The sequence below is a fragment of the Lissotriton vulgaris genome, chromosome 3_2 (assembly GCF_964263255.1).
Source record: "Lissotriton vulgaris chromosome 3_2, aLisVul1.2, whole genome shotgun sequence".
Classification (NCBI taxonomy): Eukaryota; Metazoa; Chordata; class Amphibia; order Caudata; family Salamandridae; genus Lissotriton; species Lissotriton vulgaris.
The window spans coordinates 309,822,745-309,841,083 of record NC_141690.1 but is presented as its reverse complement, the minus strand read 5'-3'; the positions used below and the strand labels follow the sequence as shown (position 1 = coordinate 309,841,083).

The window sequence follows — 18,339 nt, the reverse complement described above, 5'->3', positions numbered from 1 at the left end:
GAAATGCCAGAAACCGGTCCCCGGAAGCTTGTTTCCTTCCCAGTGTAAGAATTGGCTTGGTAGTTTGGTTTGCCCTGTTCCCATCATGCACTGGGACAGGAACAGACTAATTTGCATATAGCCAGGTTCTGAGCTGGGATGGTGCAGTGAGCTAAAAAACGGTGTTGGATCTAGCCCTGATCTCTTGACTGGGTGAGAGTATTCTGCTCAATTCATAAACTCTGTCCATCACCACCCCTTGTTGTTAAATATTTTGTCCACCCTAAGCATGGAAGGGTATACTCAGATGTGAGTCCCTTGCTCATTGCACCATCAGGATTCAAGCAAGCCGGGCCGACGACGGCTGAAATGCCAGAAACCAGTCCCCGGAAGCTTGTTTCCTTCCCAGTGTAAGAATTGGCTTGGTAGTTTGGTTTGCCCTGTTCCCATCATGCACTGGGACAGGAACAGACTAATTTGCATATAGCCAGGTTCTGAGCTGGGATGGTGCAGTGAGCTAAAAAACGGTGTTGGATCTAGCCCTGATCTCTTGACTGGGTGAGAGTATTCTGCTTAATTCAGAAACTCTGTCCATCACCACCCCTTGTTGTTAAATATTTTGTCCACCCTAAGCGTGGAAGGGTATATACTCAGATGTGAGTCCCTTGCTCATTGCACCATCAGGATTCAAGCAAGCCGGGCCGACGACGGCTGAAATGCCAGAAACCGGTCCCCGGAAGCTTGTTTCCTTCCCAGTGTAAGAATTGGCTTGGTAGTTTGGTTTGCCCTGTTCCCATCATGCACTGGGACCGGAACAGACTAATTTGCATATAGCCAGGTTCTGAGCTGGGATGGTGCAGTGAGCTAAAAAACGGTGTTGGATCTAGCCCTGATCTCTTGACTGGGTGAGAGTATTCTGCCTAATTCAGAAACTCTGTCCATCACCACCCCTTGTTGTTAAATATTTTGTCCACCCTAAGCGTGGAAGGGTATACTCAGATGTGAGTCCCTTGCTCATTGCACCATCAGGATTCAAGCAAGCCGGGCCGACGACGGCTGAAATGCCAGAAACCGGTCCCCGGAAGCTTGTTTCCTTCCCAGTGTAAGAATTGGCTTGGTAGTTTGGTTTGCCCTGTTCCCTTCATGCACTGGGACAGGAACAGACTAATTTGCATATAGCCAGGTTCTGAGCTGGGATGGTGCAGTGAGCTAAAAAACGGTGTTGGATCTAGCCCTGATCTCTTGACTGGGTGAGAGTATTCTGCTTAATTCAGAAACTCTGCCCATCACCACCCCTTGGTGTTAAATATTTTGTCCACCCTAAGCGTGGAAGGGTATACTCAGATGTGAGTCCCTTGCTCATTGCACCATCAGGATTCAAGCAAGCCGGGCCGACGACGGCTGAAATGCCAGAAAGCGGTCCCCGGAAGCTTGTTTCCTTCCCACTGTAAGAATTGGCTTGGTAGTTTGGTTTGCCCTGTTCCCATCATGCACTGGGACAGGAACAGACTAATTTGCATATAGCCAGGTTCTGAGCTGGGATGGTGCAGTGAGCTAAAAAACGGTGTTGGATCTAGCCCTGATCTCTTGACTGGGTGAGAGTATTCTGCTTAATTCAGAAACTCTGTCCATCACCACCCCTTGTTGTTAAATATTTTGTCCACCCTAAGCGTGGTAGGGTATACTCAGATGTGAGTCCCTTGCTCATTGCACCATCAGGATTCAAGCAAGCCGGGCCGACGACGGCTGAAATGCCAGAAACCGGTCCCCGGAAGCTTGTTTCCTTCCCAGTGTAAGAATTGGCTTGGTAGTTTGGTTTGCCCTGTTCCCATCATGCACTGGGACAGGAACAGACTAATTTGCATATAGCCAGGTTCTGAGCTGGGATGGTGCAGTGAGCTAAAAAACGGTGTTGAATCTAGCCCTGATCTCTTGACTGGGTGAGAGTATTATGCTTAATTCAGAAACTCTGTCCATCACCACCCCTTGTTGTTAAATATTTTGTCCACCCTAAGCGTGGAAGGGTATACTCAGATGTGAGTCCCTTGCTCATTGCACAATCAGGATTCAAGCAAGCCGGGCCGACGACGGCTGAATTCCCAGAAACCGGTCCCTGGAAGCTTGTTTCCTTCCCAGTGTAAGAATTGGCTTGGTAGTTTAGTTTGCCCTGTTCCCATCATGCACTGGGACAGGAACAGACTAATTTGCATATAGCCAGGTTCTGAGCTGGGATGGTGCAGTGAGCTAAAAAACGGTGTTGGATCTAGCCCTGATCTCTTGACTGGGTGAGAGTATTCTGCTTAATTCAGAAACTCTGTCCATCACCACCCCTTGTTGTGAAATATTTTGTCCACCCTAAGCGTGGAAGGGTATACTCAGATGTGAGTCCCTTGCTCATTGCACCATCAGGATTCAAGCAAGCCGGGCCGACGACGGCTGAAATGCCAGAAACCGTTCCACGGAAGCTTGTTTCCTTCCCAGTGTAAGAATTGGCTTGGTAGTTTGGTTTGCCCTGTTCCCATCATGCACTGGGACAGGAACAGACTAATTTGCATATAGCCAGGTTCTGAGCTGGAAGGGTGCAGTGAGCTAAAAAACGGTGTTGGATCTAGCCCTGATCTCTTGACTGGGTGAGAGTATTCTACTTAATTCAGAAACTCTGTCCATCACCACCCCTTGTTGTTAAATATTTTGTCCACCCTAAGCGTGGAAGGGTATACTCAGATGTGAGTCCCTTGCTCATTGCACCATCAGGATTCAAGCAAGCCAGGCTGACGACGGCTGAAATGCCAGAAACCGGTCCCCGGAAGCTTGTTTCCTTCCCAGTGTAAGAATTGGCTTGGTAATTTGGTTTGCCCTGTTCCCATCATGCACTGGGACAGGAACAGACTAATTTGCATATAGCCAGGTTCTGAGCTGGGATGGTGCAGTGAGCTAAAAAAACGGTGTTGGATCTAGCCCTGATCTCTTGACTGGGTGAGAGTATTCTGCTTAATTCAGAAACTCTGTCCATCACCACCCCTTGTTGTTAAATATTTTGTCCACCCTAAGCGTGGAAGGGTATACTCAGATGTGAGTCCCTTGCTCATTGCACCATCAGGATTCAAGCAAGCCGGGCCGACGACGGCTGAAAGGCCAGAAACCGGTCCCCGGAAGCTTGTTTCCTTCCCAGTGTAAGAATTGGCTTGGTAGTTTGGTTTGCCCTGTTCCCATCATGCACTGGGACAGGAACAGACTAATTTGCATATAGCCAGGTTCTGAGCTGGGATGGTGCAGTGAGCTAAAAAACGGTGTTGGATCTAGCCCTGATCTCTTGACTGGGTGAGAGTATTCTGCTTAATTCAGAAACTCTGTCCATCACCATCCCTTGTTGTTAAATATTTTGTCCACCCTAAGCGTGGAAGGGTATACTCAGATGTGAGTCCCTTGCTCATTGCACCATCAGGATTCAAGCAAGCCGGGCCGACGACGGCTGAAATGCCAGAAACCGGTCCCCGGAAGCTTGTTTCCTTCCCAGTGTAAGAATTGGCTTGGTAGTTTGGTTTGCCCTGTTCCCATCATGCACTGGGACAGGAACAGACTAATTTGCATATAGCCAGGTTCTGAGCTGGGATGGTGCAGTGAGCTAAAAAACGGTGTTGGATCTAGCCCTGATCTCTTGACTGGGTGAGAGTATTCTGCTTAATTCAGAAACTCTGTCCATCACCACCCCTTGTTGTTAAATATTTTGTCCACCCTAAGCGTGGAAGGGTATACTCAGATGTGAGTCCCTTGCTCATTGCACCATCAGGATTCAAGCAAGCCAGGCCGACGACGGCTGAAATGCCAGAAACCGGTCCCCGGAAGCTTGTTTCCTTCCCAGTGTAAGAATTGGCTTGGTAGTTTGGTTTGCCCTGTTCCCATCATGCACTGGGACAGGAACAGACTAATTTGCATATAGCCAGGTTCTGAGCTGGGATGGTGCAGTGAGCTAAAAAACGGTGTTGGATCTAGCCCTGATCTCTTGACTGGGTGAGAGTATTCTGCTCAATTCATAAACTCTGTCCATCACCACCCCTTGTTGTTAAATATTTTGTCCACCCTAAGCATGGAAGGGTATACTCAGATGTGAGTCCCTTGCTCATTGCACCATCAGGATTCAAGCAAGCCGGGCCGACGACGGCTGAAATGCCAGAAACCAGTCCCCGGAAGCTTGTTTCCTTCCCAGTGTAAAAATTGGCTTGGTAGTTTGGTTTGCCCTGTTCCCATCATGCACTGGGACAGGAACAGACTAATTTGCATATAGCCAGGTTCTGAGCTGGGATGGTGCAGTGAGCTAAAAAACGGTGTTGGATCTAGCCCTGATCTCTTGACTGGGTGAGAGTATTCTGCTTAATTCAGAAACTCTGTCCATCACCACCCCTTGTTGTTAAATATTTTGTCCACCCTAAGCGTGGAAGGGTATATACTCAGATGTGAGTCCCTTGCTCATTGCACCATCAGGATTCAAGCAAGCCGGGCCGACGACGGCTGAAATGCCAGAAACCGGTCCCCGGAAGCTTGTTTCCTTCCCAGTGTAAGAATTGGCTTGGTAGTTTGGTTTGCCCTGTTCCCATCATGCACTGGGACCGGAACAGACTAATTTGCATATAGCCAGGTTCTGAGCTGGGATGGTGCAGTGAGCTAAAAAACGGTGTTGGATCTAGCCCTGATCTCTTGACTGGGTGAGAGTATTCTGCCTAATTCAGAAACTCTGTCCATCACCACCCCTTGTTGTTAAATATTTTGTCCACCCTAAGCGTGGAAGGGTATACTCAGATGTGAGTCCCTTGCTCATTGCACCATCAGGATTCAAGCAAGCCGGGCCGACGACGGCTGAAATGCCAGAAACCGGTCCCCGGAAGCTTGTTTCCTTCCCAGTGTAAGAATTGGCTTGGTAGTTTGGTTTGCCCTGTTCCCTTCATGCACTGGGACAGGAACAGACTAATTTGCATATAGCCAGGTTCTGAGCTGGGATGGTGCAGTGAGCTAAAAAACGGTGTTAGATCTAGCCCTGATCTCTTGACTGGGTGAGAGTATTCTGCTTAATTCAGAAACTCTGCCCATCACCACCCCTTGGTGTTAAATATTTTGTCCACCCTAAGCGTGGAAGGGTATACTCAGATGTGAGTCCCTTGCTCATTGCACCATCAGGATTCAAGCAAGCCGGGCCGACGACGGCTGAAATGCCAGAAAGCGGTCCCCGGAAGCTTGTTTCCTTCCCACTGTAAGAATTGGCTTGGTAGTTTGGTTTGCCCTGTTCCCATCATGCACTGGGACAGGAACAGACTAATTTGCATATAGCCAGGTTCTGAGCTGGGATGGTGCAGTGAGCTAAAAAACGGTGTTGGATCTAGCCCTGATCTCTTGACTGGGTGAGAGTATTCTGCTTAATTCAGAAACTCTGTCCATCACCACCCCTTGTTGTTAAATATTTTGTCCACCCTAAGCGTGGTAGGGTATACTCAGATGTGAGTCCCTTGCTCATTGCACCATCAGGATTCAAGCAAGCCGGGCCGACGACGGCTGAAATGCCAGAAACCGGTCCCCGGAAGCTTGTTTCCTTCCCAGTGTAAGAATTGGCTTGGTAGTTTGGTTTGCCCTGTTCCCATCATGCACTGGGACAGGAACAGACTAATTTGCATATAGCCAGGTTCTGAGCTGGGATGGTGCAGTGAGCTAAAAAACGGTGTTGAATCTAGCCCTGATCTCTTGACTGGGTGAGAGTATTATGCTTAATTCAGAAACTCTGTCCATCACCACCCCTTGTTGTTAAATATTTTGTCCACCCTAAGCGTGGAAGGGTATACTCAGATGTGAGTCCCTTGCTCATTGCACAATCAGGATTCAAGCAAGCCGGGCCGACGACGGCTGAATTCCCAGAAACCGGTCCCTGGAAGCTTGTTTCCTTCCCAGTGTAAGAATTGGCTTGGTAGTTTAGTTTGCCCTGTTCCCATCATGCACTGGGACAGGAACAGACTAATTTGCATATAGCCAGGTTCTGAGCTGGGATGGTGCAGTGAGCTAAAAAACGGTGTTGGATCTAGCCCTGATCTCTTGACTGGGTGAGAGTATTCTGCTTAATTCAGAAACTCTGTCCATCACCACCCCTTGTTGTGAAATATTTTGTCCACCCTAAGCGTGGAAGGGTATACTCAGATGTGAGTCCCTTGCTCATTGCACCATCAGGATTCAAGCAAGCCGGGCCGACGACGGCTGAAATGCCAGAAACCGTTCCACGGAAGCTTGTTTCCTTCCCAGTGTAAGAATTGGCTTGGTAGTTTGGTTTGCCCTGTTCCCATCATGCACTGGGACAGGAACAGACTAATTTGCATATAGCCAGGTTCTGAGCTGGAAGGGTGCAGTGAGCTAAAAAACGGTGTTGGATCTAGCCCTGATCTCTTGACTGGGTGAGAGTATTCTACTTAATTCAGAAACTCTGTCCATCACCACCCCTTGTTGTTAAATATTTTGTCCACCCTAAGCGTGGAAGGGTATACTCAGATGTGAGTCCCTTGCTCATTGCACCATCAGGATTCAAGCAAGCCAGGCTGACGACGGCTGAAATGCCAGAAACCGGTCCCCGGAAGCTTGTTTCCTTCCCAGTGTAAGAATTGGCTTGGTAATTTGGTTTGCCCTGTTCCCATCATGCACTGGGACAGGAACAGACTAATTTGCATATAGCCAGGTTCTGAGCTGGGATGGTGCAGTGAGCTAAAAAAACGGTGTTGGATCTAGCCCTGATCTCTTGACTGGGTGAGAGTATTCTGCTTAATTCAGAAACTCTGTCCATCACCACCCCTTGTTGTTAAATATTTTGTCCACCCTAAGCGTGGAAGGGTATACTCAGATGTGAGTCCCTTGCTCATTGCACCATCAGGATTCAAGCAAGCCGGGCCGACGACGGCTGAAAGGCCAGAAACCGGTCCCCGGAAGCTTGTTTCCTTCCCAGTGTAAGAATTGGCTTGGTAGTTTGGTTTGCCCTGTTCCCATCATGCACTGGGACAGGAACAGACTAATTTGCATATAGCCAGGTTCTGAGCTGGGATGGTGCAGTGAGCTAAAAAACGGTGTTGGATCTAGCCCTGATCTCTTGACTGGGTGAGAGTATTCTGCTTAATTCAGAAACTCTGTCCATCACCATCCCTTGTTGTTAAATATTTTGTCCACCCTAAGCGTGGAAGGGTATACTCAGATGTGAGTCCCTTGCTCATTGCACCATCAGGATTCAAGCAAGCCGGGCCGACGACGGCTGAAATGCCAGAAACCGGTCCCCGGAAGCTTGTTTCCTTCCCAGTGTAAGAATTGGCTTGGTAGTTTGGTTTGCCCTGTTCCCATCATGCACTGGGACAGGAACAGACTAATTTGCATATAGCCAGGTTCTGAGCTGGGATGGTGCAGTGAGCTAAAAAACGGTGTTGGATCTAGCCCTGATCTCTTGACTGGGTGAGAGTATTCTGCTTAATTCAGAAACTCTGTCCATCACCACCCCTTGTTGTTAAATATTTTGTCCACCCTAAGCGTGGAAGGGTATACTCAGATGTGAGTCCCTTGCTCATTGCACCATCAGGATTCAAGCAAGCCAGGCCGACGACGGCTGAAATGCCAGAAACCGGTCCCCGGAAGCTTGTTTCCTTCCCAGTGTAAGAATTGGCTTGGTAGTTTGGTTTGCCCTGTTCCCATCATGCACTGGGACAGGAACAGACTAATTTGCATATAGCCAGGTTCTGAGCTGGGATGGTGCAGTGAGCTAAAAAACGGTGTTGGATCTAGCCCTGATCTCTTGACTGGGTGAGAGTATTCTGCTTAATTCAGAAACTCTGTCCATCACCACCCCTTGTTGTTAAATATTTTGTCCACCCTAAGCGTGGAAGGGTATATACTCAGATGTGAGTCCCTTGCTCATTGCACCATCAGGATTCAAGCAAGCCGGGCCGACGACGGCTGAAATGCCAGAAACCGGTCCCCGGAAGCTTGTTTCCTTCCCAGTGTAAGAATTGGCTTGGTAGTTTGGTTTGCCCTGTTCCCATCATGCACTGGGACCGGAACAGACTAATTTGCATATAGCCAGGTTCTGAGCTGGGATGGTGCAGTGAGCTAAAAAACGGTGTTGGATCTAGCCCTGATCTCTTGACTGGGTGAGAGTATTCTGCCTAATTCGGAAACTCTGTCCATCACCACCCCTTGTTGTTAAATATTTTGTCCACCCTAAGCGTGGAAGGGTATACTCAGATGTGAGTCCCTTGCTCATTGCACCATCAGGATTCAAGCAAGCCGGGCCGACGACGGCTGAAATGCCAGAAACCGGTCCCCGGAAGCTTGTTTCCTTCCCAGTGTAAGAATTGGCTTGGTAGTTTGGTTTGCCCTGTTCCCTTCATGCACTGGGACAGGAACAGACTAATTTGCATATAGCCAGGTTCTGAGCTGGGATGGTGCAGTGAGCTAAAAAACGGTGTTAGATCTAGCCCTGATCTCTTGACTGGGTGAGAGTATTCTGCTTAATTCAGAAACTCTGCCCATCACCACCCCTTGGTGTTAAATATTTTGTCCACCCTAAGCGTGGAAGGGTATACTCAGATGTGAGTCCCTTGCTCATTGCACCATCAGGATTCAAGCAAGCCGGGCCGACGACGGCTGAAATGCCAGAAACCGGTCCCCGGAAGCTTGTTTCCTTCCCACTGTAAGAATTGGCTTGGTAGTTTGGTTTGCCCTGTTCCCATCATGCACTGGGACAGGAACAGACTAATTTGCATATAGCCAGGTTCTGAGCTGGGATGGTGCAGTGAGCTAAAAAACGGTGTTGGATCTAGCCCTGATCTCTTGACTGGGTGAGAGTATTCTGCTTAATTCAGAAACTCTGTCCATCACCACCCCTTGTTGTTAAATATGCGATCTTCATTAAGCCGTCAAGAAGCGAAATTGGCCGATAGCAGGCAGGGTCATTCCTATCGCCCTTTTTATAGATCAGAACTATTATGGCTTCCGACCAAGTAGAGATAAACCCAATGTTATTTGAGGAGTTAAGCACATGGGTCAAAAGAGGTGCCCAAAGATCTGGAACACTTTTGAAGACATCCACAGGGACGCAGTCCGGCCCTGGGGCCTTTCCTGCCGGGCTTTCTCTGATTCCCCTCAGCACCTCATCCAGATGAAACTGTATGCCCAGTGGGAAAGAGGAGTTGTCAGTTTCTAGCAAGAATGCCCCATGATTTTCAGAACACACTCTAGAGGATTCAGCTCCGTTGTAGAGGCCTTCAAAATGTTTAACCCAACTTTATGCTGTGATAGCTTGATCTATTTTGGGACCCTGATGGTTTTGGAGGAACGGGGCATTAACGGCCTTCCAGAAGGCAAAATTGTCTTTCCGGTCTGCTGCTGCGCATAGATCAGACCACGCCTGAGTTTTTAACTCCCTTTTTCTATTTTTTAGGGCTCTCTGATAGGCATGTCTAGCTAGCTGGATCTCTTCTTTAGACTTTGGGCAGGAATGTAGGGCTTTTTTCAGGGCGACAAGTGCCTTGGTGCAAGTCCCACTGAACCATCCATGATGTCCCTTAGGTGGTTTACGAGGAACTTTAGTCAGTAGGAGTTTTATGTCTGCACAGATTTTTTTAAATGAGCCGAGTATGCTGTGAGCATTGGCTTCTACTGTAAGACAGGTTTTACGCTCTTCCTGGGCGTTCTTAACAAGCTTTTGTATGAAGTTTGTGGGTTCAACCTTTTCCCATTTTATACGAAACCCATTTTTCGAAGCAAGAATTGGGGTTAGATTGTATATAATATTACTCTTACAACTTTGACCACCATCCCCCGTCTTCAGTTCTACAACTATCGGGTAGTGATCACTAATTGCAGTGTCAAGAGTCTCCCAATTTAATACCAAACCTGCGTACCGAGTTAAAAGGAGTGTGAAATCAATGATCAAATTGTTCCTCCTCCCATTAAACGTTGGCCTAAAGGGTTTGTTTGGGGCGCACAATTCATTAATAAATGATAACGTGAATTGAGCTGATGTAGTATTATATAGCTCCCCTACTCTAGAGTGGGAGAAGTGGCTCACTGGCCCTTCAGAATCCTCTCCCAAGCCACAAATACCCTTCGATCCATGGGGGCAGAGGAGACAATTAAAATCCCATACCCAGAGCAGGGCCATGTCCCTAGACATTTGGTCCTCAATTTTGATAAGTTCCTTCAAAAGATTGTTAAGGGTACATTCAATTTGGGTAGGGGGGATGTTGTTATAAAAATTTACCAGCACCATGTTTTGTAAGGGTCCCCACAATGTGATCAAGATTTGATAATATTCATTGGTGATAAATGTAACATCTAGGGGCCCCATATTAACTGATATGTAAGTGCAGAGGCCCCCCTTAAATCTACCACTGGGACTCGGGATGGCTAGGGTAAAGAAGGTTTTATATCCCACAATATGAAGCTCTTTGTTTGACCAGGTTTCCTGGGCACAAATGATGGTGTGATTTAATGTCATTTGCTGCCATAAAGGATCGTTAAGTTTGGCAGATAAGCCTGCAACATTCCAGCTAATTATGCTATTAGAGGGTGGACTTTTCAGTGGCAGGCTGGTCTCGGGAGGTTCAACCTAGGATGCTTTAACTGTTTCCCTAAAGTTGGCATGTGTAATTGGCAGTTGTAGCCATTCCAGATTTGAGGTAACAGGTGCTTTTAATGGTTGTGCTAGTTGGATTATGGGACTCACAGCGGTATTAGAAAGTTCAGAGGCTGGCTTAATGGGATGTCTTAAGACATTAGCATATTTATTTGGGTCACGGTTTGCAATGCTATTAACAGAGCTAAAGCCTGTTACGAGCGCCGTGGAAGTTGGCATAACTATGTTAAGTGCAGGTATTTTATCCGCTACGCTTTCCTCTTGATCACACCTCATATCTTCCCTCACAGAGGGCTTATTAATAGCAGTGTGACTGGGTGTGAGTGTTTGATTGATTCAGATGCTCCGTCCATCACCACCCCCTTTTGTACCGCTTTTGGCCGCCATAAATGTGGCAGGGTATGCTCAGACGTGAGTCCCTTGCTCACTTTGCCACTGGATTCAAGCAAGCTGGGCTGAAGACGGCTGGAATGCCAGAAACCGGTCCTCGGAAGCTTGTTTCCTGTCCAGGGAAGACATGGCTTGGCAGTTCGGGCTGGGCTGTTCCCATGAGGCACAGGGTCAGACTGATTTGCAAATAGCCATGTCTGAACTGGGGTGGCGGAGTGGGCTAAAGAACGGTGATGGATTAAACCCAGATCTTTTGACTGGGTGTGAGTGTTTGATTGATTCAGATGCTCCGTCCATCACCACCCCCTTTTGTACCGCTTTTGGCCGCCATAAATGTGGCAGGGTATGCTCAGACGTGAGTCCCTTGCTCACTTTGCCACTGGATTCAAGCAAGCTGGGCTGAAGACGGCTGGAATGCCAGAAACCGGTCCTCGGAAGCTTGTTTCCTGTCCAGGGAAGACATGGCTTGGCAGTTCGGGCTGGGCTGTTCCCATGAGGCACAGGGTCAGACTGATTTGCAAATAGCCATGTCTGAACTGGGGTGGCGGAGTGGGCTAAAGAACGGTGATGGATTAAACCCAGATCTTTTGACTGGGTGTGAGTGTTTGATTGATTCAGATGCTCCGTCCATCACCACCCCCTTTTGTACTGCTTTTGGCCGCCATAAATGTGGCAGGGTATGCTCAGACGTGAGTCCCTTGCTCACTTTGCCACTGGATTCAAGCAAGCTGGGCTGAAGACGGCTGGAATGCCAGAAACCGGTCCTCGGAAGCTTGTTTCCTGTCCAGGGAAGACATGGCTTGGCAGTTCGGGCTGGGCTGTTCCCATGAGGCACAGGGTCAGACTGATTTGCAAATAGCCATGTCTGAACTGGGGTGGCGGAGTGGGCTAAAGAACGGTGATGGATTAAACCCAGATCTTTTGACTGGGTGTGAGTGTTTGATTGATTCAGATGCTCCGTCCATCACCACCCCCTTTTGTACCGCTTTTGGCCGCCATAAATGTGGCAGGGTATGCTCAGACGTGAGTCCCTTGCTCACTTTGCCACTGGATTCAAGCAAGCTGGGCTGAAGACGGCTGGAATGCCAGAAACCGGTCCTCGGAAGCTTGTTTCCTGTCCAGGGAAGACATGGCTTGGCAGTTCGGGCTGGGCTGTTCCCATGAGGCACAGGGTCAGACTGATTTGCAAATAGCCATGTCTGAACTGGGGTGGCGGAGTGGGCTAAAGAACGGTGATGGATTAAACCCAGATCTTTTGACTGGGTGTGAGTGTTTGATTGATTCAGATGCTCCGTCCATCACCACCCCCTTTTGTACCGCTTTTGGCCGCCATAAATGTGGCAGGGTATGCTCAGACGTGAGTCCCTTGCTCACTTTGCCACTGGATTCAAGCAAGCTGGGCTGAAGACGGCTGGAATGCCAGAAACCGGTCCTCGGAAGCTTGTTTCCTGTCCAGGGAAGACATGGCTTGGCAGTTCGGGCTGGGCTGTTCCCATGAGGCACAGGGTCAGACTGATTTGCAAATAGCCATGTCTGAACTGGGGTGGCGGAGTGGGCTAAAGAACGGTGATGGATTAAACCCAGATCTTTTGACTGGGTGTGAGTGTTTGATTGATTCAGATGCTCCGTCCATCACCACCCCCTTTTGTACAGCTCCACATTTGTTTGCAAAGGCAGAGACAAAAGACCATTAGGGTCCGTTGTATGAACTAAATTATTAGATATAAATGCAGCCATTTGTTTCTCTGAAGTGAGTCAGTCTACACCGTCTAGACCTGTCATAACTGTTTCTAGTGGGGACATTGAAAACTGGGGCCCCCCATGTTGTTAGAAGGCAATTTGCTTTCATGGGTTGATAGGGCTGAAGGGACCTCGGATAGAAGTAGCTCAGGTCGTGAATCTGGATGCCCTCCCCCTCGCTTTCCTGGAACCAGCCATTAAAGTGTTTTACAACTCTGCGGTCTCTAAAATTAATTATTATAATGTCTCCCTTAGAGTCTTTGGGCCTCTGACCTACCCATTTAAGCCTTCGGACATTCAGGATTTGCCCATTAATATTGGGGGGTAGCGGTCTATTATTCCGCAACCAGTGCATAACCTTGTTTTTATGTTCCCAGTAGCTTCCTGGTTTCTCTTGAGGTAATTCTGGGACCCTGGTCACTACAGCGACGTATGGAGCTGCCTCTGGAGGGAGATTAATTTGTAAAATGGGCCCAGTGTTCTTTCTATAGGATGAGTTGCTCCTGTGATTATTGTGTGATGTAGTCCCTGCTCTGGTTTCATTGCTCTCTAATACCTCAGTCCTTGGTGGTTCTGTTACCCTGGCGATGGTCTGTATCTTTGCTGGAGCTATATGTAGGGTGTTAGATCCTTCAGTAGGGCTGTATTGGCTATAACAGCATTTTCTATGGACCCTAGTTGGGAGGTCACTCTCTTTAGTCTTTCCACAATTGGCAGGAACAGAGATTTCATTAGAATTTCAATGTTCTCTGTCAGTTCCTGAATTAGGGATTAGTGGACCATGTTCTAAGTTTGAATTCATGGGTATTGTTTCTACTCCAGTCATTTCTTTTGTTGGAGTACGGGGGTGTGTCTTGGTCTGTTTGGCCTGTCTCCCTACTTGGTTGCTACCCCCCCTTTTCCTTTTTTGCGGGTTGGATGTAATTTGGGCCCGCACCTGGTTGGCAACACCAGGATTTGGGGGGTTTAATGGTGTGGGGTCTTCTAAGAGTAAGTCTATAGCACGATCAGCACTGGAGTCTCTACTGCTTGGGGGCCTATTAGACTCGGAAGGCGATGTGACGTCTTTAAGCAGGTAAGGTATACCAATGTCACTGAGACGCAATCTCTCCTTGTCTGATGAAGATACCAATGAGACCGCTGTAAGTGAGGGGCTTATAGATATGCGTTCACTGGAGGCTGCTTTGATGATGAACTGATCGAGTGTTCCTTTTATTGACCCTCCCATCAATGATTGTCTTCCCTTCATGGCCCTCGTTGACATAATTACTCGCTGTTTTTAAGTCAAAGACTTCTGCAATGAGAAATGGGCGGCAGAGATCAGAGTCTGCCCAATCAAAACAGCAGCGACAATACACAGAGTGAAAGGAACAGCTTTCCAATTGTTGTGATTAAGTGTCACGGTTCATAGGGCAGTGGAGTCAAGTCAGTAGTGGAAAGGGTGGCCCTCAGGCCACTGAGTGCCACAGAGGGCCCGCCCTTTGCCCAGGCTTCACCCGGTGTCCCGCGAGGCGGGGTTGACGCAGTTCTTATGCGCCTCCTGGTGCGGTCTCCTGGTGCGCGTTGCACATGGGCTGCTGGGGGTTGAAGTCCCCTGGCCCGCACTCCGCTCGGCGGCCGCACTGGTGAAAGTGAGTGAGGCAGTGGGAGACAGGCGGCTAATTCTGGTGACTTTATGCGGCTTTCTGCTATGTAGACAGGATCGTTTGGCTGTTGGCAGGTTGGCTGGCTGGCAAGCCCAACAGGGGCTACAGGATCATTCTAGCGAGCTTCCCCTCTCGGCAGGGGCTGACGCAGTTCTTATGCGCCTCCTGGCGCGGTCTCTTGGTGCGCGTTGCGCATGGGCTGCTGGGGGTTGAAGTCCCCTGGCCTGCACTCCGCTCGGCGGCCGCACTGGAGAAAGTGAGTGAGGCAGCGGGAGGCAGGCGGCTAATTTTGGCAGCTTTCTGCGGCTTTCTGCTATGTAGACAGGATCGTTTGGCTGTTGGCAGGTAGGCTGGCTGGCAAGCCCATCAGGGTCTACAGGATCATTCTAGCGAGCCTCTCACTGGTTTTTCCTTCTTGGAACATATTTTAGGAAGTTTTTCTCTAGGTCTTGCCTTCATACTGTTGGAGACCTATTATTTTCATATAGTACATATACTTAAAGTGGGCTGTCGTCAGCTCCTTGCTCATAATTAGATGGCATGATGTCTATTTTACTTCCATGCTCTCTGAAATGGCTTTTCTCCCTGTTTTTGAGTTTGGTTTTCCCAGCAGTATTTCAGTTTCATAGGGTGTTCACTGGATGGTGTACCCTTCCAAAGCTAACCCCAGACATTGCTGTGGATGTGAGGCACTATAGCCCTCATTTAGGGGCCGATTCACAGAACTAACTTAAGATAAAATCCTAAACTTACTACTTTTGGTATTCACAGAAGTTAGAATTTTGTCTTAAGTTTGTCTTAAGACAAACTTAAGACTGACTTAAGACAGACTTAAGACAAAATCATAACTTAAGTCTGTCTTAAGTTGGTCTTAAGTTTGTCTTAAGACAAACTTAAGACAAAATCCTAACTACTGTGAATACCAAAAGTAGTAAGTTTAGGATTTTATCTTAAGTTATTTCTGTGAATCAGGCCCTTAGTGTTTGGTAGATAGGGCACTGCCACAAATACCACAACGTACCTGGTCCAGCTAAACTGACAGTACACCCACTCTATTTAGAGTGTTGTGGTACCTCTGCAGAAACTTTACACCGATGACTCGACAGATCTGATCATCCACCCTATTTAAAGCAGAAAGTCTGGCACATTTTGTTTTTGTTCGGGAAAATTCCAAACAGACAAATAAAGAAATTACCCTGGTGTTTCAGTGTGATTTTTGTTTTGCATAAACAAAGACCTGCGTTGAGAGTTTGTTTTTGTGAAACAAAAGTGATTGCTGAGCAGCCACATAAACTATGCCTGCCACTTAGCACCCTTCCAATGCCAGACAGGTGGAGGTCCCGAAATATGGCATTGACAGTCTGTAGAGAAGTGGTGGTTGTAACTTCTGAACCCTGCTTGCCAGGGATATGTCCACCCTAACTTGGAATCTACGTTCTATCACTGTCACCCTAACCTCACACTCCTCTTCCTGCTTTCTTTTTAGCCCCCGTCTCTTAATGACCACCCTGACAGCTAACATCTATTCTTGAGGCCCTGTGTACTTTCAGAGCCATCTGCCACTCTATCAGAGGGTAGTCAATTTAAAATGGATTTTTTAGCCATTTAAAGACGGCATACACATGAGGGTGGGCAACCTTCTATGCAATATACTCCAAATTGAGCAATTTTATTAAAATATTACTGCTGCTGGTGATGAACGTGCATCCATGGTAGCCACTTCTAAATGGTTGTTCTTAAAATATACCAAATTGCATCCATAGATGGCCACCCAAAATACACGCATATCGAAGATGGTCACATTGAAACACATGGATATCATATATGGTGTAGTGTAGTTCCTATTTTCCCAATAGGCCCTGCGCATTGGAATAACATAAACAATAGTATGGACGTAGAAGTGCGGTCTTCCAGGTCTCTACTGACTATGCTAAACTTAATTGGGTTTGTTACCAACTAGCTCAGAGGTCACTGGAAACTTTCTTGACTGAATAGGAAGTGATCAGCTTCCCTGGTACAGACAAGAAGGGATTCAGTTTTCCAACAACCGCATAAACATGACAACTTTGCTCCTTAGAATAGGAGTCAATCTCTAGAGTTGTGTGAAACAATAGACAGTTATTTTACTCAGTCAGTTGTGCAGATTACTTTCACCAAGATGCAGAGAAATAGAGAGACGGGCGTTTTCAATAAAAAGGTATTATTTATTGAACAGTCTTTCTTCTCGTGCAAGAGAAATGAATTGCCACAATTGCAAGACTAGTTATTATAAAAAGTGCGTACAGTAAAATGAGGATTGCGAAATAATACTGTAAAAGCATTGATATGGTTTCTTAGCCATACAATGGTTAAAATGAATAAAATATATACATTCATATATACATTTAGCTAACGTACTCAACTGGTGCTTCTAACTACGCCTACCCCAGTTTACCTGACCTAAGCCTAATACTTGGGAGGGAGTAAGTAAGTAGCAGTTTTAGTTAAGTTGGTTTTGCCAAGGTTTGCTTCAAGAATTCTCTCTAAGGGTTTAGTCAACACCATACCTCTGAAATAGAATGTTGGAGGTCTTGTATCTCCTTCCAGGACTCGATATCCCAGTCACTCGCAAGAGTAGGCTGGAAACGCCGGAGCTGGATTTTCTCGGCAGGAGAAAAGACAGCGTCTCTCTCTCTCAGCGCGTCGAGGAGGAGGAGGGGCAGCGTCCATGGGCAGCTTGTATCTGCTGGGCTCTGCAAGGGACAGCTGTTCTGCTCCTATGTTCACCACACCATTGCTATCATCGATGTCGTTGAGGCAGCGTTTGCTTAAGGCAACGTTGGTAATATTTATACCTGAAAGGTGCCTGGTTTGACTTAAGTTTTTGGACATAAGACATCAATAAAGATGTCACTAGGAAGTGATCGTCTCTCAGTGCTCATTAGAGTTCTATTACAAATCAAAACATAGCAAGCGGTGTTTTCCCAGGTTGCTGAGTTTTTATCTTGTTGAAGAACTCGGAGTGTAATCTAGGAATCTTAGATAGTGGCTTCTGCTGTGTCATTTGCTCTAATGAGCTGCAGAGGAAGTGATTCTGAAATGTGGCTCTGATCGTGTTAGGCCAGAGACGATTTTCTGAAATATCGCTCTTGATCGTTTATGCCATTATAGGGGAATAAATGGATTATAGCCGTATAGGGGCATAAGGTCACAGTATTGATCGGGGTCCTAGATTAGAACGCGACAATGGCTTCTGTGGATGTTCAAGCCTCTGTGTCAAAGGCACAAAAATGTGATGAAACAAATGCTTGCAAATATCCTAAAACACTGGCAATCATTCTGCATAGCATGCCAACTCATTGTTTTTCACCCACCATGCTACTCTAGATTGAAGCCTGCCTTAGGCAAATCAGTTCTGACCCTGCTAATCATTTAAACAGTTCATCCCACAGAACACCTCAGCAACCACCAGCTCTTCGACACCACGCAGTCTGGATTGAGGTAAACTACATTACATGAACAGCACTTGTTGCAGCTGCAGTCGGTATCCGCATGATCATTGACAGAGGAGACATGGCAGTCCTCATTCTCCTGGACCTCCATGCAATGTTGTGCAAGGTTTCACACCCTATCCTTATTAGGCTCCTACACAAGATTGCCATCCAAGGTGGCTCTCAGCTCGAACTGGTCCTTCATAACAGATGGAACACAACCTGTCAGCCTGGCAACTTACTTCTCGGAAGACAGAAAACTCATCTACAAAGTGCCTCAAGGGTCATTGCTCAGCCCCACCCTCTTCAATGCATACATGATTCCTCTGGCCAAGGTCATTAGTGAACTTGACATCAGCATCCTCTCATACACTGGTGGCATGCAACTCAGACTCTCCATTTAAGAAAAGACTCCCAACACAAGAAACAAGTACACCTCTTGCATGACTGAAGTTACCAACTGGATGAA

The 18,339-nt window shown here is 47.4% G+C and overlaps 1 protein-coding gene across 1 annotated transcript in view; it reads right to left on the bottom strand.

Moving 5' to 3' along the window:
* The window catches only part of LOC147725764 (catenin alpha-2-like), a 948,019-nt gene that overhangs the window by 142,926 nt on the left and 786,754 nt on the right, over positions 1-18,339 (bottom strand). The window lies entirely within an intron of this gene.